General features: G+C 41.8%; 1 protein-coding gene across 19 annotated transcripts in view; it reads right to left on the bottom strand.

The window, feature by feature from the left end:
• CRACD (capping protein inhibiting regulator of actin dynamics) overlaps positions 1–12,726 on the bottom strand; it is a 141,432-nt gene that overhangs the window by 74,194 nt on the left and 54,512 nt on the right. For 12 of the 19 annotated variants that reach the window (XM_074588120.1, XM_074588112.1, XM_074588113.1 and 9 more), the window contains one exon: positions 166–306. The gene's annotated coding sequence lies outside the window, so the exon portion shown is untranslated. The remainder of the gene's footprint in view (positions 1–165; positions 307–12,726) is intronic. The other 7 variants (XM_074588124.1, XM_074588122.1, XM_074588131.1 and 4 more) reach the window with 1 other exon arrangement.

The following is a 12,726-nucleotide window of genomic DNA, read 5'->3' as shown; positions in this document are numbered from 1 at the left end:
GAAAAAGCTTTTTTTCCTGGTTATAAGTTAGAACATGCAAGTTAAAATAAGTACTTTAGTGTTCAGTTATTATCTACATTTTCAATTCTGCCTTCAACTTAATGAAATCTTCAATGAAGACATCACTTGCAGTGTTAAAGGATCAGGAGAAAAACATTTCCTTACCTTTTTTTAAGCGGTGGTGTGGTATTCTCTCTGTTCACACAGTCTTGTTCTCTGTCTGAAGTGGGGATTTTTCTTTAATATAACCGCTCAGAAATCAGGATACGCTGCTAAGGACCAGCGGTCAGCATTCTCCCAGACTGCCTAGGCATGAAGGGGAAAGAAAGAATTTTAGTTCACTAGCCTAAGAGTATTTTTACATTTTCCCTCTTTTGAGGGGTGGCTTATAAGCTGAGCAATTCCTGCCTGCCCCATCTCTTGTACATGGTTTGAGATGTTTGCAGGCTAAAAAAAAAAAAAGATATTGCAACCCGAGAAATTTTCATTAGCTTCGGATTTCCCTCTGAGACTTTCATACAAAATGGTCTTTCTTTACTCTTTCTAACTAGTGAAATAGCAACACTTTCTTATTTTTCCTTCCAAACAGCCACATCCTGCAGTTCTAAATCAATTATATCTCAAGAAAAATATGTCACTGTTTTTACTGTACTTTGGGCTGGAATAAAAATGCGGTATTTGACTCCAGTTTCTCAAAAGGAAAAACTAGCAACTTCTAAAAATTAAAATGAGAGCTTATCATAACCTTGATTTTCCTTCAACTAGAGTATGTAAAAATGAGTTTTAACTATTTTTCTGGAAAAAAAGCACGAAATGCCTTTTTTAATAAAAACCCCCTTTCTTATTACAAAATGACATGGTAATAGACTGCAAAGTAGGAAAAATTTAAACAGGTGAAAACAACTTGTAAAATTGCACAGAGCAACTGAATTAGGTTTTTTTCAACCATTTTTTCTTCTGGTTTCACTCGTTTTTAGTTCTACAATGAAAAATTTGAAACTGATTTTGAACAAAATCATGACTTAAACGTTTCTTCAACTTTGAGAAACAATTTTCTGACCCTCATTAGGGATTGTTATCCTTCATTCTGCATATAACTAAAAGTGAGTACTAGTTGTAGCAACTATCCTATTCCCACACTCTAACAGTTATTACTATAAATAACTATATTACTATATAAATACTATATAGCTGTATTACTATAAATACTGTGTAACAGTTATTACTATAAATAATAAATAATTTGCTATATTCATTCATCCTTACATCCTTAGGCAGCTACAAATAAGAGCATTTTTTTGGAACAATGTAATTAGGGTATCGGCAAAATCATGCTGCATTTGACAAGATGAAGATAAGTGCATTGTTTCCCCTTTGGCAATCAAGCAGAACAGCTTGTGGGTATTAAATGGTGCGGTTATTAGCCTCGATATTCAGCTACTGCTGAAGTTCAGGGGCTACGTGTTGTTGGGTGCTCTCAGGCTGCCAGGACAGATAATGTAGATCAACAAACACATCTGGAAGAAGGCAAAGTCCATTTAAGCTGAGAAACGACAAATTAGCACTCAATTGACTCTGCACCACTCATAGCATTCAGGATGTCTTTCAAGGTGTGAATGAAATATGAAAATGCAATATGAAAACATCCAGACCTTGTCAGGCCAAATTTAGAAAAAAAAAAGAAAGGTACTCCTCATGCCTATGACAAACTGTGAAGGTCTCGAACTGCTGGTATTTGTGTGTAGCTGGGAACTACAGATGTTAAAAGTCTCATATATGCACATCAGCCTCAAATCTAATTTTCACACATGGACTCAGCACTACCCTCTTCCTTATGGGCAGTACTGAAAAGAGCACGTGCAACGGTTTGAGCACTGAAAGTCTGTGGCCTGTAACAGGATATCAGGTCAACGCTGTTCTAGCAAAACAGGCAGGAATGTATTCACGTTTTCACCAAAAAGCACCCCCAGTAAAGAATTATCAGTGGAAAGGGTAGTGAGGCTCTATGAGGGTGGTGAGGCACTGGAACAGGTTGCCCAGAGAAGCTGTGGCTGCCCCATCCCTGGAGGTGTTCAAGGCCAGGCTGGATGGGGCTTTGAGCAGCCTGGTCTAGTGGGAGGTGTCCCTGCCCATGGCAGGGGGGTTGGAACTAGATGGTCTTTAAGGTCCCTGCCAACCTAAACCATTCTATGATTGTATAAAGTTCTCTGTTAGCTCCTATCCGTAAATCCTGCATGCCACCAAAAGCCATTTCAAGCACTGTCTCTCTGACAGTCCCTACCCTACAGATGTCATGTTGTTCACTGGCAGAGCAGAAAACATCGCTCAGTGGGACACGTCTGCTGATTTCATGTTTCCCTGTCCTTCTTGCACCTGACTGACTGATGCTAATGGTTGTGGCGCAGCAGACACCGGGAGTTCAACGCACCTGCAATAGAGAGCCTGCTGTAACCCAGAGACTTCAGGTCACCTTGCGTGCATCCCAAGGGGAGCAGTAAATCTGCCGGTGACTGCCATTATGGAGAGTCAATTTTCATTCTGCTGGTTAAGGTTTTGAAGCACATGAGCAACGGACCAACCTCTGAATTAGTTCATTGTTCCTGAAAATCAGAATCTAAAGGACTTTGAACTCCTGGATATAATACAGACCTCCATTGTTCAAGGTGCAAGAAAAAGCTCAAACTTAAAGCACAGTCAGTGTTGACTACTAAGCTCAAGAAGCACACAATGAGATGCCCTGGCACTAATAAGCAAACAGAAAAGTTCTTCCTTCTATGTAATAACTTTCTTTTTCTTCTCGGGGGAAGAAGTGGAGACAGGAGGATAGGAAAACATTTCCATGAAAAGGAAATTCCCACAGACAGACCAGCATGGAAGATTTGGACCTTCAAAGATTATTCCAGGAAGCTACTGTATATCATCTTTTTCCAATGCAGCCATAAAATTCAACACAGTATTAGAAATATGTATTTCCAGCATAGAAAGCTAAGCAGACGCATATTCTGCATACACTTAAGAAAAATTACTGCATCCCACAGGAATAAATAGCAGACAGAAGCAATGACGCCAGGCCCAGAGCCCATGAAAATCTGACCAGAATGAAAATCAGGAAAGAAAAAGTTGCTTCAGTTTCTCGAGATTGTGTTGGAGGACAGAGAGCGCCATACTCCGCATTTCACCTTTTCACAATCTACACTTTACCTCGAGACATAATAATAGTATAAAACTTTAGAACAGAAAAAGGCCATTATAAAAGCAGATCCCTGAAAACACCTACCCTGATGCTAGAGTTACGAGTGGTAAATTGATCAACTGGTCTATTTTCAGCTTCTCAGACAATAGCTGTTCTTGTACACAGTCCACATGGTTGTTATTTTACCACGCAACACAAGACTAGTAGGCAATTAAGCATGGCAAACCACCAAATATTTGACCACTAAAGGACCCTGCTATATCTTTTCCCCCTGCCTATTAAGTACCTGTTTTTCTAAGAGCATGTTTCAACTTCTTAGAATAGCTGAGTAACACTCCAAAAGGAAAATATGTTCAGTATCCCACAGGTAAATATAACCAACTCCACTCACAGAATCCTTTTTTTTTTCACATGCAAAGAAAGCTTCTTATTCAAAGAAAAAAAAAAGTGTTTCTCATCAGACAGAGAAAGCCAATATCAACAGCTCCTGAAAAAAGCAGTAGAGTGTAGAGATATCTTTCAGTTAAAATTCTGAAAGCTGTGACTCAGTGTTTTCTATCATGAGCAAGAACACGATCCTTCTATGAATTGCACGGTTTCTCTAGAACATGAGAGACCACTCTGCACTAGAAACAGTGTTAGCACATTTAAAAAATGTGATTCTCCAATTTAATTGAATAACACCTATAATTTAAAGTATACGGTACATATACAAAAATACACAGAATATCAATAAAAAGACTTCTTTTTTTTTTTCCCCAGACTATTTACCTGACAAAAGCTTGCAATGAGTTATTAGCCAGGAAAAGTTGTACAATTCAGAAAAACACTTTTGGCGTTGTCAGGCTTGGGAAACAAGTTAGTATTGCCGTACAAGCTGTTTTACTAACAAGTCATAGTACATTTTGATACCAAGGTTTAGTTTTTAAATTAAAAACAAAACCAAAAGAACTCTCAGGCAGTTGTTTGGTGGCCACTAATACGTTCATTTCTCTGTACCGGAGACTGAGATGGTTCTGCGTCAGACATCATGCAATTTCACTGCTTTAGATTATCCTCTCTGACAGTGCATCACATAGTGCCCACAACTGCTCAAAGCTAAGAAAATCAATATTAGGTCATATTAGCATTTTATCATGGTTCCAAAGTTGAGTTTTTGTCCCTAGCCCCTTCAGGGCTGGGTCCTGCAGGGAGCACAATCCCCAGACACGCATGCATTTGAATATGTTTGTATGTATACATATTTGTGTGTATATACACACACACGCACAGCGCCATGGAATGACAGGTTAAGTTTCTCAAATGCCGCTTCCTTCCCAAAGTCAGAGGTTTGGGCTGTTCAAGGGGAATGAATCCCCTCACTGCAATTACTGGGACTCATTAAGAGAAAAGTAATATGGTAGCAGATATGATCTGACCTGCCCTTTCCTAGGTTTCTGCAAGTTACATAGTTTTACCAAAATGCGTAAGAAAAGTCGCAGAGAGAGTTTTATTTCAAAAGGGACTACCACCATACTAATAAGTGCACCTCTCCTGTCCATATAAATATGGTGAGTAAATTGTGTTCTTGTTCCATTGGCAGAAAATAGTACCCAAACACGGTGGGCAAAGTCTTCTCACTCCTCAGTCAAAAGCAAATTCCTTTTATGCTTTCTTGGGAGAAAAATAGGAAGCTAAACATTCAGAACTAGCAATTAAAAGCACCACAAATAACAGAAAATGTAAAAATCATGGTTAGTAAATACTATGTCAAAAAAGAGTGCGTGAAACCTGGTATAAGAAAAGCTTTTATAGCTCAATCTATTATCATTGACATGGCCTGGAACTCTAGGATATCACAAAATATCATTTAATTCATACAAGGGCTACGTGTCTGAGGGAAAAACAAGCAGTAAAAATGTTCCGCTCCCAGTTTTCAATAGTAGTAGAGTGCAGACTTCTCCCATATCTCCTGGCACGGTTATTTTCAGCCATGCCTTGCAGGGCATCCTCTTCCATAGTGCAAACTCAAGCAAAAAAAAAAAAAAAGGAGGAAAAAAAAAAAAGACCAAAAAACGTGAAAAAGATCTGAGATGACTATCAGGAGTATTCCACAAGCCGGAACTTCTGAACAATACCTGCAAGGGCACGTAACAAGTTAGAAAGGTGTCAGAGCCAGGCTCTTCTCAGTGACATCAAGTGACAGGACAAGGGGCAATAGGCACAGACTGAAACAGTGGAGGTTCCCTCTGAACATCAGGAAATACATATTTACTGGGAGGGTGACCGAGCACTGGCACAGGTTGCCCAGGGAGGCTGTGGGGTCTCCATCCTTGGAGATAATCCAAACCCAACTGGACAGAGTCCTGGGCAACCAGCTCCAGGTCGCTCTCCTTCAGCAGGGGGGGTTGGACCAAATGACCTCCAGAGGTGCCTTCCAACCTCAGTCATGCTGTCGTTCTGTGAAAATGGAAGAGGAGAAGCCAGGAAGGTAATTTCCATGTGGGAAACAAAAATAGGAAAACTTTCTTTTTTTTTTTTTTTTAAAAGTACAACCCTATTTATCACAAGCCAAACAATGACATGAGTAAACAGGGAAAAACTGGATTAACCTTGACAGACCTGCAGAACAATTGCTGCTGACACTGTAATTTTCCTGGGTCAGGCTGACACCATTAAAAAGTCACCTCTCCAGTCGAGGTTGTGTAGATAAAATTCAAACGCATGCAAAAGACTGAGTGGGAAGGAAGCTTTGATCTCCCAAAAATGAAAGGCAGGAATAGCCTTCTCAGAAAACCCTGCGGGTCTTGATATGAAAAACGTAGATTTTGCAGGGCAGGCGTCCCCCCCCACGGACGCACAGTGCAGCCGCATGGCCCCGTCACCTCTGCGCTCCCTCGCTTCCCTCCAGCACACGCAGGGGCAGTGGAGGTTAATTGTATTTGCACAGGCGAGCAGCGAAGCTGCATCTAAAGACAGCAGAGGACACACGGATGGGTAAATGAGACTCCTGGAGGTGCACGATATTACTGCTGATGGGGTACGGAAAAGGGAAAACTCACGTGGGTCTAGGGGAGCTTGACGGCATCGCAGGAGGAAAATGGGTGGATTTCCGCAATGCGTGAACGCGCCACGGTGCGGGAGCATAGGCAGAGCATGCTGTAGTTTTAACAGCAACTAAATCAAAATAAAACCCTATTTTTGCGAGTGTTGTAGGGTGTTAGAACTTCTCTAACAGACCATCCAGGCCAGCAGAGCTCTGCGATACTCGTCCTTGGCTAACCTCAACCTGCCCTAGCCACGGGGAGCGTGCTCAAGTGTGAATCAACTTACACTTTATTGCAGTGTTTAGTTATACTTACACTGGCAGAATTTAGGTGTGAAGTGGCAAGGAATAAATGAGAACCCAACCTCTCCCTGGGCTTAGGCTTGTCTTCCTCACAGTTTATATGTCACACTGCCTTCAGAAGAGGTAGCTGGTTGTTTTTTTCTTCTAAAGCAATATTGTCCTTTCTCAAGGACTATAAACATCTCCAATTAGAAATGCTTCTAATACACTCTGAAAGAGAAAAAGGTGAAATACTACCATTTCTTCATTTTGCTGCCAAGATCTACAGTGCTGGTTCTCTGTTTATTGTGCCAATTATAACCTCTAATGTTCAGAAAAAAAATAATGTTATTGCTTTCCTTGCAGTACCTTAAATGATAAGGCAGGTCATCATCTGTTGCAAGATTGTTTTATGATGGTAAAATTCCTCCAGTTATTTTCTGTCCATTTAAAGTGCTATGTTTTAACACTGTTCTATGGCTACAGGTGTCACTCCTGAGTATATGCCCACACTATTTCCAAACACAGATAGAAAAATCATTATTTGCAATATTATGTGACCAGATTCCATTCCCTTTATTGGATCTCCACTGAATTCTGTGCCACAGGCTGGCTTAAATGAGGCTGTAAAGTTGCTTGTGGAGTAGGATCCTGCTCTACAAGAGTAAAAGTAAAAAGACTGTTAAAAGAACTTGAAAGAAAAAGAAAAAAGGAACAGAAAAGCCTGAGAAACTCCTTCTTGAGGAATGTCATATCACAAAGCACACAGAGAGCGCAAGCTGCATGGAGTAATGATGCCTAACCCTCGTGTATACCCAAGAATAGAGGGGAAAGGGACCTTCTTGTAACTGTCTCCTTGGTCTATACAGAAATCACTAACAATCAGTTTCAGGTACTTGCTGGTGCAGAAATAAATTTGCCAGCTGCCTTGGAAGCTGTCTGAAGAAAGGCACTACGTACACATAAATCATTAATGAACTGAGTGACCTCATCCTTGGGTAACTAGAGAAGCCTAAAAACAACACGCTGTAGAGGTAGAAAGTCTTCTAGTCAGCAGTGCCACGCACCAGCAGGCAGCACACACAAGAGCGTCCATCTGATGCCATAGCAGATTCCTTTTGACAGGCTTCGTGTTTTTATCTCAACCACCACAGGTCATTGGTGGCAAAAAGCAGAAGATTCTGAGGGCAGACGAGTGCACAGTTCAATAATTAAGAGGGGGATCCCTGTCTTATCTCTTGGTTTCATCCAAGGCTTGCCTGAAGTGAAGCACTTGATGGCAGTAAAATACATTTTGCAACCTTTAAGAACACAAAAATAGTCATTGCATCTAAGCTGGTAGATGATGCAAAGCTGGTAGCACAAACCACCATGGTCCAACCTGTGGCTTGCAGCAACGTCCTGGGGAAGATGGGGACCAAACGTACAAAGAGAAACTCTGTTTTAGGAACTACCCAGCTCCTCCAGCCTCACAGAGTGACAGGACCTACCCCCACACCCAACGCAGCAGCAGCAACCCAGCTTTTTGGGGCACTTTCCTTGTTTTTCAGCCTTGCTCCCTCACCTTTTGATGCCTGTGGCTGCCGCTGCTCCAGCCCAGCTCTTTCCCCAGCCCATTCGCATGATGATAGCATGGAAGATGCAGGACGCAAAGGCCGACAGGGAAAGTCAGGAGAGAGGGCAGCTGCCGGCACAAAGTGAGATGAGGAAAAAGCCTCTTGGCACAGGGGTAAAGCTGCTGCTATGTGAAATAAGGAGTGATCATGGTTGAAGATGTCCCTGCTTACTGCAGGGGCTTGGACTAGATGACCTTTAAAGGTCCCTTCCAACCCAACACATTCTATGATTCTATGGTTCTATATGTCCGAAGTACCCAGATCCAGGTCCCCTGAGTTCAAAGTTGTGGCGTTTGACAGAGACTCTTGCAGCCCCTAGTACAAAAAATTCAGTTACACCAAACTGTCCTCATAATTGCAAGTTTCTTAATGGTATGATGAGGACAGCAGTTCTTCAAAGGTCATTTAAATGAAGACAGGATGGTGACTTTGCAAGACCAATGAGGTTGTTCAATGCACAAGTATCACCATTGAGGAAAACCAAACAAAGGCAAAGATTTCTGTGAAAAAAGCCAAAAAAAAAAAAAAGTAAAAAAAAGGAGATGTTTGTCTGGTTGGCTTCTCTGGCAGAGCAGAAGAGATGAAGAGATGTTTCTGGTAATGTGAGTCGAATGAGCTAATGCTTCGCTGTGCGATTCTCTGGAGCCAGTGGCCCTGTGATTGGCATGCTGTTTTCTTTTGTTTCTTCTCCGTAGAGAGAAGTGAGAGAGGGAGGGAGCACTTCATCGTCGGTCTTCATCCTGCTAACACGGGGAGGAAACTCAGGCGAGCGTCGTGCCAGCTGCATGCCATGATTTTAGCTGACAACCGCTCCATGCTGCCTTGGCTGTACATGTAAGAACTTGTTTCCCAACGAGCTTTACAAGCAACTCAATCATCATATTTTTACAGCGTGTTCCAGAGAGTTTTTCAGACTGTTCTAATGTGACAATTTGACCCTGAACCTGCGATCGGTGGTTACTGGCAGCCCGGTATCTTCATCCTGATAGGTGTTTTTGCTTGCTGTCACATTGCAATTCACATGTTCCTCTCTCATATTGATGTGTCGTTGCCTGGGTGGCAGCAAATGGCAGGGAGGGCTTTGTGCTTTCCCCCTCTCTTGCACTTCTGTTGTGTGGAAATTAAGAAGTGGGATTGCACAGAGACTTGGCACTACTTTCCTGCAAGAAATCAATATGCAAAAAGCTACTTTGGCCAGGCAAGATTAATATTACTTAGCGATAATCAATAGTTCCATCCCTGAAGAGTTTTTAACCTTCTAAATTTTCTCCCTCACATAAAAAAAAGAGAGAAGGAAGAAAATGGAGTGGTGAGGGACAATAGTTTCCCTAATTACTTCTAGTTATCCTACAGACATCCAATACGAGATGTGCAAACCTCAAGAGACAGGAAGGGATAAGGGAAAGAAACCGTTTGCTGTACAAAGATTTGACAGTCTTCTGTCAAACACAAGGATATGTTGTTTCTTGCTCAGGACTTTCAGTGTTTGTTGTGTTCATTTAATAAAGCGCCACATGTAGTCAAAGACAGAAATTCCATTGGTGTTTATGAATCTAGTTTTGTAAAACTATAATAAAAGCAAAAAAGCTCAAAGGAAGGAACAAAAGTCACTTAAAAGGACTGGAGAGAATTAAGTGTATTAAAGTTCTTTGTGCATCTCATGACTCTGTAGTTTACTCTCTTCTTGAAATGACCCACACCAGGTACCATGGAACCATTTTTTTTCAATTCCATGACACTTCCATATATAACCTTTCCAGCGAGCACATTAATAGCTGTCCATTTGACAGAACTGCCCCTTATCAGCAGCGAAGCCTTTTCCCAAGCCTTTTGCCAGCGGTGATAAGTAATACCCAAGGTAAAATATGTATGTGCGTAAAAATACATATATACACCCACTCAGGCACACACACATAATCTTCAGGTTTTTAACAATACATTAAAGAAAGCTTCAAAATTTAAAGAATATTTACTTGCCTTTCACAACTTAATCTAACCTGAAAATAAATACAAAGGCCTCAGCATTAGCCAGCAGAATTAAGTAAAGCAGTTAATAGGGCAAGACCCTCTACATAGCTTAAAGTAAAATATATATATTTAAATCATAGACTCATAGAATCTTCATGGTTGGAAAGGACCTTTGAGATCACTGAGTCCAACTATACAGACACACACACACAAAAAAAAAAAAAAGCCCAAAACAAAACAAAACCCAACAACCTACACCCTCTGCCACTAGAGCATGCCCCGAAGCGCCACATTTAGACGTTTCTTAAACACCTCCAGGGATGGTGACTCAACCACCTCCCTGGGCAGGCTGTTCCCGTGCCTGACCACTCTTGCAGTAAAGTAATTCTTCCTAATATCTAATCTAAACCTCCCCTGCTGCAACTTCAGCCCATTTCCTCTGGTCCTGTCATTATTCACCTGGGAGAAGAGGCCAACACCCACCTCTCTCTAACCTCCTTTCAGGTAGTTGTAGAGGGCAATGAGGTCTCCCCTCAGCCTCCTCTTCTCCAAGCTCAACATGCCCAGCTCCCTCAGCCTCTCCTCATGTGACCTGGTCTCCAGACCCCTCACCAGCCTGGTAGCTCTCCTCTGGACACGCTCCAGCACCTCAATGTCCCTGTTGTACAGTGGGGCCCAGAACTGAACACAGCACTCGAGGTGAGGCCCCGCCGAGTACAGAGGCACCATCACTTCCCTGCTCCTGCTGGCCACGCTATTCCTGATACAAGCCAGGATGCTGTTGGCCTTCTTGGCCACCTGGGCACACTGCTGGCTCATGTTAAGCTGGCCGTCCACCAGCACCCCCAGGTCCTTTTCTGCCGGGCAGCTTTTCAGCCACTCTTGCCCAAGCCTGTAGTGTTGCTTGGGGTTGTTGTGACTGAAATGCAGGGCCCAGCACTTGGCCTTATTAAACCTCATACAGTTGGCCTTGGCCCATCAATCCAGCCTGTCCAGGTCCCTCTGTAGAGCCTTCCTGCCCTCAAGCAGATCAACGCTCCCATCTAGTTTGGTTGTCTGCAAACTTACTGAGGGTGCACTCATTCCCCTCATCCAGATCATTGATAAAGATATTCATCAAAACCGGCCCCAAAACTGAGCCCCGAGGGACACCACTGGTGACCGGCCACCAAGAGAATTTCACCCCATTAATCACAACTCTCTGGGCACGGCCATCCAGCCAGTTTTTAACCCAGCGAAGAATACACTTGATTATGCCATAATTCGCCAGCTTCTCCAGGAGAATGCTGTGGGGGACGGTGTCAAAGGCCTTACCAGATAAGGACTGAATATCAGATAAGGACTGAAAAGAAATAACTGCTGTGTTAGAAATTCTGTCTTTTTCCCCCTTCATCTACGTAGGGGACGTATCTTGGAACATAATTGGAAAATGACAATTTGGCATTTGTAGTTTTGTTGAATAAAACAACACAATAAAAAACAATTAAAAGCTTTTTTTTCTTCCCCCACCCAGACTGTAAGGGCTTTCTGCTAGGCCTTTGGTCATCTCAAGGCAATGCATGCTGAATGTTATATAGTTATGCAAAAAGTCATCTTTTGATAATTGTAGTGGGCTACAACTCCAGTTCCTAGTAAAGATGAATGTGCGCTCCTTATTATTCATTTTCCATGCTTTTTCTTCACTTAAATAGCTCTATCTCCCAGCAAAGTGAAGCAATAGGTTAATATCTTTACTGTGTTTATTTTTCAAACAGGAAAATGCATCTATTGCAGAAGCTATTCTGACAAAAAGAAATACATATACCTACATACCTAATTGTAAAATGAGTTCTTTTTTATTTTAATAGGAATTTATTTTTACTATATCTATCCTGGCATTTAATAGATTCTTATCAGATGCTTTTTCTAATCACAAATTATCAGAAAAAATTCCCCTGGATGAAATTTGTTGTGAACAATAGACTTTCTATCAAATCGGTGACATTTTAAAGCAGTTTCAGTACCTCTTTTCAGGTATGGCTGGTTGTGCAACCCATCACCACCTCCAGTGTGACAGACAGAAAATATATGTAGAGTGAAAGAAACGTAGCTGTGAAAGTACAGCATAGCAACAGCACTACGTGTTGGTCTTTGCCTTTTTGCATTTTGATACACTGAATAAGTTTTCACCCTGGCAGATATTTTCACTCACCTGGAAATCTTCACGTTTTCTCTCTCTATGTAAAAAGAAGTACAGATTAGGAAGTCTTCCTGCCTTGTCTTTGAATTTTCTAGGCTGTGATTGCTCTCATTATATGGTTTGCGTGTTCTTCTGGATAAGCATTAAGTCTTTTTGTAAGTTTGAGAAGCATCCGACATGTTTTTTGGAACTGCTGCTATATCAGCAGTAAGTTGTGACAGTTCTATTGATCAGCACTATATTTCTCATACTTTTCCGCAACAACCTTAAAAGGGCATCTTCGCCAATGAGACAGCAGAAGGTAAATATATCAACTGTCAGTAGCAGAGACACTTAAATCCACTTACTTTCTCTCAGTAAGAAAGTGCCTAGAGCAGGAAAACAGGCAGAAATTTGAACGAAAACCCATTCAAGCAGCATTCCCCAAAGGGAAATGAAAGGAGATGGGAACAAATACTGCTGT

The sequence above is a fragment of the Larus michahellis genome, chromosome 5 (assembly GCF_964199755.1).
Source record: "Larus michahellis chromosome 5, bLarMic1.1, whole genome shotgun sequence".
Lineage (NCBI taxonomy): Eukaryota > Metazoa > Chordata > Aves > Charadriiformes > Laridae > Larus > Larus michahellis.
This window is presented reverse-complemented; position numbering and strand designations above follow the sequence as displayed.